Genomic DNA, 10,396 nt, shown 5'->3' on the forward strand with positions numbered 1-10,396 from the left:
GCTGAGTCACTGTGCGCACGCTAGCTAACTCTAAATGCTAATGGATCTTTGTTTCTAATCCTCTTACAAGCGCCGCTAAGCTACAGAGTCATTTAACGGCTGTTACAGACCGGACGGCTGAACAGACGCGAGTGTGTGCGTGTCTGTGTTTATGCATGCATGTGTGTGTTTGTTTCATTGTGGGTGTGTGTTGTATATTTTTTAAACTTGCTCTGCAAAACAGAATAGCTGTAGTTGTGTGTGTATGTGTATGTGTGTGTGTATTTATGTGTGTGTGTGTGTTTCTTTTCTAGGTTAACCCTGCTCTACGGAACAGAATAGCTGTATTTGTTGCGTGTGTGTGTTTGTTTGTTTTTGTGTGTATTTGTTGTCCAGGTTGAACCTGCTCTACAAAACTGAATAGCTATAGTTGTGTGTGTGTGTTTGTGTTTTTTTGTGTGTATGTATATAGTTGAAACCAAAAGTTTACATACACTCTAAAAAAAAAGGAACATAGGCATTTTTTTAAAGTGGTAAATCATACTAAACTTTAACTATTTTAGGTCCGTTAGGATTACCTCAATGATTTACATTTGCTAAATGCCAGAATAATGAGAGAGTTTTTTTTTTTTTGAGAATTGTTTAATAATTTCTAGACCAGAGGTCACCAAACGTGTTCCTGAAGGGCCGGTGTCCTGCAGATTTTAGCTGCAGCCCTAATTAAACACACCTAAACAAACTAATCAAGGTCTTACTAGGTATACTTGAAACACCCAGGCAGGTGTGTTGAGGCAAGTTGGAGCTAAACCCTGCAGGGACAACGGCCCTCCTGGACTGAGATTGGTGACCCCTGTTCTAGACAGTCAAAAGTTTACACACATTTCCTTGGTATTTTTTAGCTTTGCTTTTAACTGTTTAACTTTGGTCAAGTGTTTTGGGTATCCTTCTTCAAGCTTCTCACAATGGTTTGAAGGAGTTTTGGCCCATTCCTCCTGAGAGAATTGCTGTAACTGAGTCAGATTTGTAGGTTGTCTTGCTCGCACAAGCTTTTTCAACTCTGCCCACAAATTTTCTTTAGTATTGACATAAGGGCTTTGTGATGGCCACTCCAAAACATTCACTCTCTTGCACATTTGAACTAATTTGCCAGTATGCTTAAGGTCATGGTCTGTTTGGAAGGCTGATGTCTTGAGATGTTGCTTCAGTATTTCTACATAATGTTCTTTCTTCATGATGCCATCTATGCCTTGAAGTGGACCAGTTCCTCCTGCAGCAAAACAGCCCCACAACATGATGCTGCCGCCCCCATACTTCACAGTTGGGATGTTGTTTCTAGGCTTGTAAGCTTTCCCCTTTGTCCTCCAAATGTAACACTGGTCATTATGGCCAAACAGTTCAATCTTAGCTCCATCAAACCACAGCACATGTCTACAAAAATTAGTCTTTTTCCCAGTGTAATTTAGCTAATTGTAAACTGGCTTTGTTGTTGATTCTGGCTTGTTGATTTCCCCATGTTGTCACACGAGGAAGCAGTGTGTTTGAGGTTTTCCTTAAATACTATTCTACAGTTGTGCCTCCAATGAACTCAAATGTTGTCAATTAGCCAATCAGAAACTTCCAAATCCTTGACAGCATCATCTGAGCTTCTTCAGAGGCATGATAATCTTATTGTATGTAAACTTGACTTTCAAGAAAAGTTATAACAATTTCTCAAACAATATCTCTCTCTCGTTATTCTGCAATTAAACATAACAGAAACACATTTGATAATCCTAATTTGCCTAAAAGAGAAAAAGTTTATTCACATTAACGTCTGACTTTTTTTTCAATGGTTATGTGCCTTTTTATACAGTGTTTGTAAACTTAAATATATATATATTTGTGTGTGTGTGTGTATTTTTTTTTTTTGTCAAAGTTAAACCTGTTCTACGGAAGAGAAATCTAAAGTTGCGTGTGTGTTTGTTTGTTCGTTTTTGTGCGAATATGTGTGTGTGTGTGTGTGTGTGTGTGTGTGTGTGTGTGTGTGTGTGTGTGTGTGTGTGTGTCTGTGTGTTTGTTGTCCACGTTAAACCGACTCTACAGACTTGGGGTCCGTTCTTCGTACGTGGATTACTCAGTTAGCTGGATTTAGATATTGACGATTTGACACGATCCAGGATCGTTTCGTTCTTCAAAGCTGATCCGAGAGTTGTTGTCATGGCAACAGATCTGCTAGGTCAAACCTGATTGGGAGCAGGTTCAAATCATATAAACAGGATTAGATCGGCTCAGTTCAAGCAAAGATAATACAGAAAGTATGTACCGAGTTCTGATATTTTCTTACAGTAAAAGTTATATACACTTGGGAAAATAGTAGTTTTTAACTATATATATAAAGTTATAGTCATTAATAAAATAAATAAAGTTTTACATATTAATAAAACGTATGCAATCTGCACCCTCGAAATGAAAGTGCAAAGACTGCCACCTGGTGGTGCAAAGAGAAAACTTATTGATATGAACTTTTTAGATCGCTTTAGTACAAATTGTGTATAATAGAAATGCACAATATGTGACTTTTTTTTAAAGCAATAATACATTTATGCAGTCATAAACATGTTTTGACAGTTAATATGCCAGTGATTTGATGCTTCACAAAAGTTGCAGACACCTTTACCAATATGAAAATGCTTTTGGAAACAACCAGTTATTCTTTACACCGATTAAAAAACTGTACTATAATAAAGAAAATCTTTTCTAAATGTAGAACTAAATACACTGATTTGCATTGAAATACATGATGAATACTCTTGTCTTGACAAATGAAAGTGTAAAGCCTGCAGCTCACAACAAATGTCAAGTTACTGCGTGTCATATTTAACAAACCGTTTACTGCTAATTTGATGTAATTTTGCTCACATGGATAATTGAATATTAATCAGATGATGTCATTACGCTGCTGTGCCGTCAGCCAATCGTTGCATTGCTGGTCATGATTTCGAGGATCGATAGATCTGTCCTTAACAACACACGCAGTGATCTCAGATCAGTTCATCCAGACATTCTAATCTGATTCGCGAACTTGTTTGAAGAACCAAATAAGCAAAGGATCAGTTATCAAGATTAAAAGATCCAGGATCTGCCAAATCATCTTAGATCATTTAAGCGAGGTACAAAGAACGGACCCTTGAATAGCTGTAGTAGCGAGTGCGTGTTTGTTTGTTTTTGTACATACGTTTGTGTGTGTGTGTGTGTGTGTGTGTGTTTGTTGCCCTGGTTAAACCTACTCTATGGCACAGAATTTCTGTAGTTACGTGTGTGTGTGTGTGTGTGTGTGTTGTCAAGGTTAAAGGTGCAGTATGTAAGTTTGATGTACAGTGGTTAAACTAGGTATTACATGCCTGGATCAAAACAAACGCAGTTTGCCAGAATGACCAACAGGAGCGAGTCTTAGTATCGACCTTAAAGGCTGAATTAAACCGTGTTGTAAATAAAAGCAACAGCATGCAAGGGAAGGAGTTTTTGTTCTAACCAACACCCCAAATTGATACATTAGATATATTAGGCTTCTATTTATTGCAGCTTTTCTGACAATGATCAGCTCAGGCAGACCTCATGTGCTTTATTCAGTGTTAAATGCTAATAATGTGAGTCTGAAAGCCGTTTCACATCATATTTATTGCCGTTCTACTGAAAGCAGCCAAATTGCTCATCACTGCAAATCTCATTACGTAGCATGTTTGTTAGGACAAGGGGTTACAATGTGACCTGCTCAACTAATGTTTACATTCGTAATATTTATAATATTTGCTATAATTAATTACCTCATGTGGAACTCTGAATCTGTGTCTCATTTCTGATACTGTCCACCAGAGGTTGCATTTCAGTCACGGACGCATGCTTTGAGAGCCTTCATGACTGAATGAAAGAAATACGCTGTTTTTCACCAAGGCAACCCGGAGTGCTGAAATATAATTGGCTAAACTGGCATTGGGTGAGTTAAAGAAACCAAAACAAAGACAGCTGTTCTGGCACGTGACGCACACTTTCAAAGCAGAATATCAGACCTCAGCATTGTTTTTCTGATTAACAAGAATGTTCACTGAGCATGTTTCTGAATATCTGCAAACATATTATGATGTTTTTATGCTTTAGAAGTCAAAAAAATCACATACAGCAGCTTTAAACCTGCTCTGTGGAACAGAACTGCTATAGTTGCGAGTGTTTGCATGTTTGTTTGTTTGTGTGTGTGTTCGTTGTCCAGGTTAAACCTGCTCTGTGGAACAGAATTGCTATAGTTGCAAGTGTGTGCATGTTTGTTTGTGTGTGTGTTTGTGTGTGTTTGTTGTCCAGGTTAAACCTGCTCTGTGGAACAGAACTGCTATAGTTGCGAGTGTGTGTTTGTTTGTTTGTGTGTGTGTTCGTTGTCCAGGTTAAAACTGCTCTGTGGAACAGAATTGCTATAGTTGCAAGTGTGTGTATGTTTATTTGTTTTTGTGTGTGTGTTTGTTGTCCAGATTAAACCTGCTCTGTGGAACAGAACTGCTATAGTTGCGATTGTGTGCATGTTTGTTTGTGTGTGTGTTTGTGTGTGTTTGTTGTCCAGGTTAAACCTGCTCTGTGGAACAGAACTGCTATAGTTACGAGTGTGTGCATGTTTGTTTGTTTGTGTGTGTGTTTGTGTGTGTTTGTTGTCCAGGTTAAACCTGCTCTGTGAAACAGAACTGCTATAGTTGCGAGTGTTTGCATGTTTGTTTGTTTGTGTGTGTGTCCAGGTTAAACCTGCTCTGTGGAACAGAACTGCTATAGTTGCGAGTGTGTGCATGTTTGTTTGTGTGTGTGTGTGTTTGTGTGTGTTTGTTGTCCAGGTTAAACCTGCTCTGCGGAACAGAATAGCTGTAGTTGCTATGGAAATGGAACTGTAAGGTGGCTTAAAGATATTTTGTCCCTCTCAAGAGAGCAGAGCTGCACTGGAATGACAACCATGTGCTGCACTGTGTGTGTGTGTGTGTGTGTGTGTGTGTACACAAAGGAAAATCTTTAGCCCTCCTGTGAAATGTGTATTGTTTTTCAGATATTTCCCAGCTGATGTTGAACAGAAAGGACATTTTAATGTCAAATCATTTTCATTTGAATTGCCTTGTGAATTAAACTGGGCTGGAACACTGTTTACTCTTTCAGCAAATTAATCTCAACCACTTCATCTGGAAAAAGCAGAATTTACTTCATTATCGCAGCTCAGCTTTAACTAATTTAAAGGGCTATGAACCCCCCCCCCCCCTCCCTCTTTCAGCTCAAGTCAACCACAGAATTAAAAACAAAAATGCTTTGAGATAGGCGTGAAGCTTGAATTTCTAAAGGACAAATATGGGTTTAATCAAAGTGACTTTTATAGACACCTTCAAGCAAGACATTATATTGAATGTAATATTAAACCAGAAATATTAAAAGTTGGAGAGACAGGAATAATAAAACTGTTTTTATCAGTGGACAAGGCCCAATCGTGCTATAAGATCATTTCGAAATGATGTGAAGTTTATTTATAAACTAATTTCGAGAGGAGCTCATGCTTATTATGGATAGCACCTGGTCCACATTACCTAACACTGATTTACCAATCAGACGACTCCTTAACCACTATAAATACCCAGAGTATCTTACTTCAGCCATGTTCGTCTTGAAGAATCCCCCTTCCACCCCTACTCCTCCCATTACCTTGTCAGGGCAGCACGGAGGCCTAGTGGTTAGCACCACGGCCGCACAGCAAGAATGCCACCGGCTCGGACTCTACCTGGCCAGGTCGGCGTTTCTGTGCGGAGTTTGCATGTTCTCCTTGCGTCTGCGTGGGTTTTCACCGGGCTCTCCGGTTTCCTCCCACAGACCAAAAACATGTAACATAAGTAAATTGACAAAACTAAATTGACAGCATAGACACTTCATAGCATTTTAATCTACTTCCAACATTATCAACCAGGGGTGTTTTCGTGACCTACCTGAACTCGGACTTCCCTCTCGCCCTGCAAAGGGAGGAGCCCCAGGCTTGAGGATCTCACGAGTTCAGGGCTCTCTCCCGGGACAGCATGCCAAACATGCACCATAATCAATCTTCAGCTAAGGGCTAACTCTTGAAATAAGGGATTTCGCGGATCTGTACCAGACAATACACTATATGTCAGAGATAAATAAAAAATGGAGGGAAATTAGAATATCTCAGATGAAGATTGGGGGAATATTTGGGTCGCACTTTATATTAAGTGGCCTTAACTAATATGTACTTACATAGGAATTAATAGTTTGCTACAATGTACGTATTTGTCAGGGTTCTGCCACTTTGGTCTTGTAAATTCTTGTTTTGGTGGCAGAGCTCTGACACTACTCAGGTCCGGTCCTGTTTCTGTCTCTGCGTACACCCACGACGGCGCGCGTGCTTCTGCTTGACGCGGTCGCGCGCGTGCTCTGCGTCCCTCAGACGCGTGCGCTCTTGTACTCGTGTTTGTGTTTTCGTTTGTCAGCAGCGTGGTGTTTCATTCCCAGCGTCTCAGTCTTGTTGGTTTCGGTTTTGGTCGGCGCTGGGATGAAGCATGCACGCTGCGTGTGTGAGCGCACGGTGAGTGCTTTCATTCATCGTGTGCTCGTGTCTTGCGTCTTTTGTCAAAGCACGTGGTTCGGTGTTTACATTGTGGTCACGTGCTTTTGTCGTGTGCTTCAGTGTTGTGTTATGTGAGCGCATGGCTTGTATTGTCTCTCTGTGTCATGTGCTCTCCCGTCTATTGTCTAGTCCCACCCTCCTTGTTAACCCATCATTAGTTAATTGTGGTCACCTGTGTGTCAATTTACTTTTTGCTTTATAATCACCCTCATGTTTTCAGTCCTTTGTCAGTTCGTCGTCGATATTACCTTGTTTTGTTGTCTCCAGTCCTGTTTTGTCCTGCCAGCCCTGTCAAGTTTGTTTTTGCCTTTTTAATTCATGTTTTCCCCTTCGGGGTAGTTTTGTTGGAAGAATGTCTTAAGGTTTTTCATCACACCATCACAGAAAATACATAGAGGAAAGGGTATTAGCTGCTGGAGAAGGGTTGGGGAAAAAGTAGCTAATCACTATCATGTTTTTTGGGATTTTCAGAAATGAACCCAACACTGGAAAGCGATTAAAATACATCTAGACGCCATTTTTGAAGTAGAGATTGACTTTACCAGAGGAGAATGGCTCTGAAGAGCACAGCATAAGGTAAGAGATGACAGCTGTCTGGGGCTGCTTATTGATCATAAATGTATTGTTTTCACTTCTGCGCCATGGAAACACGGCAATTCATTTGACAACTGTTTCATATGTGAATATAATTCATTAAAAAGAATGCCAGAACCATATAAGTACCGGCAAGAGCTTTCATTTGAGCTATAACTTGTACATGTGTCATATGAAAAATATGACAATGAACCAATGTTCAATACCCAGCTCGGGTATTTAAAATACTGTGCATTTAAGTGTAAATAACTTTTGTACAGTAGGATAAAAACCAAAGTGATGCATATCTGCATGAAATATAGATTCTACACTTTCAAACAAAACCACTTACGGGCGTCTGGTGCAATGCTAGCCCTTTAAATCTGAAAGCGACAGTCGATGACGTCACAGACCTGGTACCAGGTTCGCGGAGTTTAACTGGTTAAGTGATGCTTAACGCACACAAATCTCAGAACTGACACTCACTGAGTGAAGCAACAAGCATAAATGCTGTTAATAAAGATGTCAACACCCAAAGCATGAGCACTGCTCTTCTGCTAGGATGTATGTACTCAAAACCTTAACAGAAAAAAACAAGAACTCAAAATACAAATACACGAAGTCAATACTAAACTGAAGTAGAACAGCAAGCTCAGTCCTGCAGGACTGTGGAAATCACAGTGAAAAAGAACCAACTTGATGACCACCCATTCATTTTTCTCAGCTTAGTCCCTTATTTATTAGGGATCACAACAGCAGAATGAACCGCCAACTATTCCAACATATGTTTTATACAGCTGATTCCATTTTAGCCGCAACTTTGTACTGGGTAACAACCATACACACTCATCAAGGTTCTAATAGTTTTGGATTTTTCATTAGTTTCTATTTCGTTTTGACTTTTAGTTTTTCAAATTCAGTTAGTTTTTATTAGTTTTAGAGGCAGATTTCCTAGTTTTTATTAGTTTCTATATTTCGAAATTGCTTAGTTTTAGTTTATATTAGTTTTTTTTTTTCTAAATGGGGATATTTGTCAGGTTCAAGATTAAAAATCAACAGAATAAATATTGTATAATAAAAACTCAGTCATACATTTTTTACAAACCTGTATTCAGAGAACACATGAACACTATCATCTACCACAACCATCAACCCATCCTCAAATTCAAATACAGCAGCCCGCATGATAGCAGTCTTAAGTACAATATGTGTGCAAGGCTGCTCTGAGGTTAGATACACAGTAGTGATGGGAAGAGCAGATATTAAACGCAGATGTTAGGACTCAACATTGTGTTGTCAGTAGTAATTTCAGTCAGTTAAAACATCAGCATGATCTGAAAAATGTCCTACAGTAAAGTTTTGCAACCCAACTCAAGCATGATTCACTTATTTAAATTCCATGACGATTGCCTGTTATGAAATAAACTTACGTTTTTCACCAGATCCTCTCATTTAGTTTACGTTTTTTCATACGTTTTCGTTAACTATGATAAACTTGACACTTATTCACGCACACACTCATACACTACGACCATTTTAGTTCACCAATCCCCTATAGCGCATGTGTTTGGACTGTGGGGGAAACCGGAGCACCCAGAGGAAACCCATGCCAACACTGGGAGAACATGCAAACTCCACACAGAAATGACAACTGACTTAAGGCTCGAACCAGCGACCTACATGCTGGGAGGCAATAGTGCTAACCACTGAGCTACCGTGCCACCCTTGACCGACCGTTGTGTATGAAATATACAGTATGAACCCCTTACGAATAACAACAAGCTGAATTGAATAAAAGGAGGAGCATTTGAATAAGATATTCCAGCATACAGTGTCATTTGACAGATGCTGATGCTCAGGATCAGAATCCACTCAGGATCAATTGCCGTGTGTCTGACCCCGAGGTCAGCTGGAGGAGCACAGCAGAGATCTGCCTGTCTGTCTTCATCACTCATGTACTGTGTGTGTGTGTGTGTGTGTTACACAAATATGTATAATGACATAACTTTGACACAGGTATTAAAAGCAGACTTAGAAAGTAAACGGATTAGAAAGTAAAACTGTACACTGGAAATAGTGTTTGTGTGTGCATGGATGAATGTGTGAGTGAGTGTGTCGCTGTAATTATGTGTGTGTGGGTGAATGTATTTGTGTGAATGAGTGGGTGAGAGTGTGCGAGTGTATGGTTGTGTCTTCAAGAGTGTGTTTGTGAGTGTATAAATGACTGTGTCTGTGAGTGTGTGTGCAAGAGGGTTTGTGAGCATGTGCGAGTGTGTGCTTGTGTGATTGTGAGTGTGTGTTTGTACATGTGTGCATTTTTGAGAGAGTGTGTGCATGTTTGTGAGTGTGCATGTGAATGCTTCAGAGACAGTGTTTGTGCTATTTTGTGCGTGTATGTGTGTTTGTAAGTGTGTATATGTATGTATTTGAGTGTATGTGTGCATTTTTAAGTGTGTTTGTGTGTGTGCGTGCATGTTTGTGAGTATGCATATGAGTGCTTCTGAGTGACTGTGTGTTTGCTTGTTTGTATGGTTGTGTGTGTGTGTGTGTGTGTTGGTAAGTGTGTATATGTATGTATTTAAGTGTATGTGTGCATTTTTAAGTGTGTGTGTGTATGCATGTGTTTGAGAGTGTACATGTGTGCATTTTTGAATGTGTGTACGTGAGCTATGTGTGGACTGTATGTGTTTGTTTGAGAATGTGTGTGTGTGTGTGTGCAATTGTGTTTGAGTGTGTGTATGTGTGTGTGTTTGTGTGTGTGTCACAGGGTTAGACATGTCAAGCCTTCTGTATGCTCTTCAGGAGAAAACAGAGTATGTGTGTGTGGTGTGTGTGTGTGTGTGTGTGTGTGTGTGTGTGTGCGCGTGTGCGTGTGTGTGTGTGTGTGTGTGTGTGTGTGTGTGTTGTTTACGGGAAACTCTACAGTTCTGATTATCTCCAGAGAAGCGAGACGGTGGAGCTGGAAAACCATCAGGAGATCTGCCAGCCTCCATCACACACACACACACACGCGAGCACACACACACACAGTTTAGTCTCCATCAAACGCTCAGATGCAATCAAGCAGAACCATAAGAAACTCAGGAAACTTCCTCTATATAATCCACAGCCACCTCTTAAAGGAACAGCGCACTCAAAATCGGTCAACACACACAGAAGACCCAGACATCCAAACACACAGCAAAAAACAGCAATATTACAGACTACACTCACTGG

The 10,396-nt window shown here is 40.0% G+C and overlaps 1 protein-coding gene and 1 long non-coding RNA gene across 3 annotated transcripts in view; one reads left to right on the forward strand and one right to left on the reverse strand.

Moving 5' to 3' along the window:
* Nucleotides 1-10,396, reverse strand: part of dync2h1 (dynein cytoplasmic 2 heavy chain 1) — a 245,918-nt gene that overhangs the window by 54,419 nt on the left and 181,103 nt on the right. The gene's annotated exons all lie outside the window — the stretch shown is intronic.
* On the forward strand, nucleotides 417-5,866 carry LOC141377929 (uncharacterized). Its single transcript, XR_012391114.1, has 4 exons — nucleotides 417-642; nucleotides 843-2,004; nucleotides 3,125-4,222; nucleotides 4,734-5,866. It is a non-coding gene; the product is annotated as an uncharacterized lncRNA (long non-coding RNA).

The sequence above is a fragment of the Danio rerio genome, chromosome 15, assembly GCF_049306965.1.
Source record: "Danio rerio strain Tuebingen ecotype United States chromosome 15, GRCz12tu, whole genome shotgun sequence".
Taxonomy (NCBI): Eukaryota; Metazoa; Chordata; class Actinopteri; order Cypriniformes; family Danionidae; genus Danio; species Danio rerio.